This window comes from Oncorhynchus gorbuscha, linkage group LG02 (assembly GCF_021184085.1).
Source record: "Oncorhynchus gorbuscha isolate QuinsamMale2020 ecotype Even-year linkage group LG02, OgorEven_v1.0, whole genome shotgun sequence".
NCBI classification, from domain to species: domain Eukaryota; kingdom Metazoa; phylum Chordata; class Actinopteri; order Salmoniformes; family Salmonidae; genus Oncorhynchus; species Oncorhynchus gorbuscha.
In genome coordinates, this window is record NC_060174.1 from 106,258,073 (window position 1) to 106,260,572 (window position 2,500).

The following is a 2,500-nucleotide window of genomic DNA, read 5'->3' on the forward strand; positions in this document are numbered from 1 at the left end:
CAGACTTGGGTCGCGGCTCAGAAGGGTGAAACGTTCTGAATGTTGTCTTCTTCTCTTCTCTCTGATTCCCTAATTGTACGTGACACAAGTCTCTGTTCTGTTGTGTTTCCGCTGAGCAAGGCCCTGGTCCAATCAGGATGGTGGTACTTAATTTCCTTGTGATAAAACTGAACGAGTTGCATTCCAAGTGTTGGAGTACTGTGGTTCTTTTGTGAGATTTGTCTTAATTTGTCTTTTATTTTTATTTTTTAATTGTAACATAACCTTTTTATGTTTACGATGTATTATCAGTGATGTACTAGTTGGAGTGAAATGTTTTAGTAAAATATTAGACAGGTTTTCCTTTTTTTTTTCTTAAAAAAAAAAAACAGGTTTTGTTTTTATTCTGATTTTCACTTTGCCAACTCTAAAAGAAACTTATTTGAAAAGAAAAGTGATTTGTGTTTTTATTCAGTTATAAAGCTATTTTGTTTTGAGGAGTTGAAAGAAGTTGTACAGGCTTTTGCTCACAGGCAATTAGTCCCCTCTCTGCTTATAGGCAATTAGTCCCCTCTGCTCACAGGCAATTAGTCCTCTCTGCTCACAGGCAATTAGTCCTCTCTGCTCACAGGCAATTAGTCCTCTCTCTGCTCACAGGCAATTAGTCCCCTCTCTGCTCACAGGCAATTAGTCCCCTCTCTGCTCACAGGCAATTAGTCCCCTCTCTGCTCACAGGCAATTAGTCCCCTCTCTGCTCACAGGCAATTAGTCCCCTCTCTGCTCACAGGCAATTAGTCCCCTCTCTGCTCATAGGCAATTAGTCCTCTCTCTGCTCACAGGCAATTAGTCCCCTCTCTGCTCACAGGCAATTAGTCCCCTCTGCTCACAGGCAATTAGTCCTCGCTCTGCTCACAGGCAATTAGTCCTCTCTCTGCTCACAGGCAATTAGTCCTCTCTCTGCTTATAGGCAATTAGTCCTCTCTCTGCTCATAGGCAATTAGTCCTCTCTCTGCTCACAGGCAATTAGTCCTCTCTCTACTTATAGGCAATTAGTCCTCTCTCTGCTTATAGGCAATTAGTCCCCTCTGCTTATAGGCAATTAGTCCCCTCTCTGCTCACAGGCAATTAGTCCCCTCTCTGCTCACAGGCAATTAGTCCTCTCTCTGCTCACAGGCAATTAGTCCTCTCTCTGCTTATAGGCAATTAGTCCTCTCTCTGCTCATAGGCAATTAGTCCTCTCTCTGCTCACAGGCAATTAGTCCTCTCTCTACTTATAGGCAATTAGTCCTCTCTGCTTATAGGCAATTAGTCCCCTCTGCTTATAGGCAATTAGTCCCCTCTCTGCTCACAGGCAATTAGTCCCCTCTCTGCTCACAGACAATTAGTCCTCTCTGCTCACAGGCAATTAGTTCTCTCTCTGCTCACAGGCAATTAGTCCTCTCTCTGCTTATAGGCAATTAGTCCTCTCTCTGCTCACAGGCAATTAGTCCTCTCTCTGCTTATAGGCAATTAGTCCCCTCTGCTTATAGGCAATTAGTCCCCTCTCTGCTCACAGGCAATTAGTCCTCTCTCTGCTCACAGGCAATTAGTCCTCTCTCTGCTCACAGGCAATTAGTCCTCTCTCTGCTCACAGGCAATTAGTCCCTCTCTGCTCACAGGCAATTAGTCCTCTCTCACCAGTAGATGGCTCCCTATCGTCAGGAGTGAGGTCTTTCACTGAGTTATTTTGTGCTGGAAAGACCTCTTCATTACGATGTCTAAAATGAAGTGTCTGATGGGTGGATCAGAATGGATGTTGCTAATTGCTGTCGGCACTGTGTTTTGGAGTTTTCCATATCTTTCTAATGATGACTTGAAGAAGAAAAGCTTTAATATTCTTCTTTAATATATAATATAATATCTTTAATATTGCTAAACATGAGAACACAGGACTATCCAATAAAGTATATTGAAAACATGTTTATACTCTCTAGTAACTAATGTAACCAGATAAGAAAGTGTCTACCTGTCTGTGTGTCTACCTGTCTGTGTGTGTCTACCTGTGTCTGTGTGTGTCTACCTGTGTCTGTGTGTGTCTACCTGTGTCTGTGTGTGTCTACCTGTGTCTGTGTGTGTCTACCTGTGTCTGTGTGTGTCTACCTGTCTGTGTGTGTCTACCTGTCTGTGTGTGTCTACCTGTGTCTGTGTGTGTCTACCTGTGTCTGTGTGTGTTTACCTGTCTGTGTGTGTCTACCTGTGTCTGTGTGTGTCTACCTGTGTCTGTGTGTGTCTACCTGTGTCTGTGTGTGTCTACCTGTGTCTGTGTGTGTCTACCTGTGTCTGTGTGTGTCTACCTGTGTCTGTGTGTGTCTACCTGTCTGTGTGTGTGTCTACCTGTCTCTGTCTGTGTGTGTGTGTCTACCTGTCTCTGTCTGTGTGTGTGTGTCTACCTGTCTCTGTCTGTGTGTGTGTGTCTGCCTGTCTGTGTCTGTGTGTCTGCCTGTCTCTGTCTGTGTGTGTGTGTCTACCTGTCTCTGTGTGT

The 2,500-nt window shown here is 44.2% G+C and overlaps 1 protein-coding gene across 7 annotated transcripts in view; it reads left to right on the forward strand.

Moving 5' to 3' along the window:
- The window catches only part of LOC124015080 (core histone macro-H2A.1), a 101,949-nt gene extending 100,013 nt beyond the window's left edge, over positions 1–1,936 (forward strand). For all 7 annotated transcript variants that reach the window (XM_046330018.1, XM_046330026.1, XM_046330048.1 and 4 more), the window contains one exon: positions 1–1,936. This exon is cut by the window's left edge and continues 379 nt beyond it. The gene's annotated coding sequence lies outside the window, so the exon portion shown is untranslated.
- Positions 1,937–2,500: the final 564 nt, after the last annotated feature.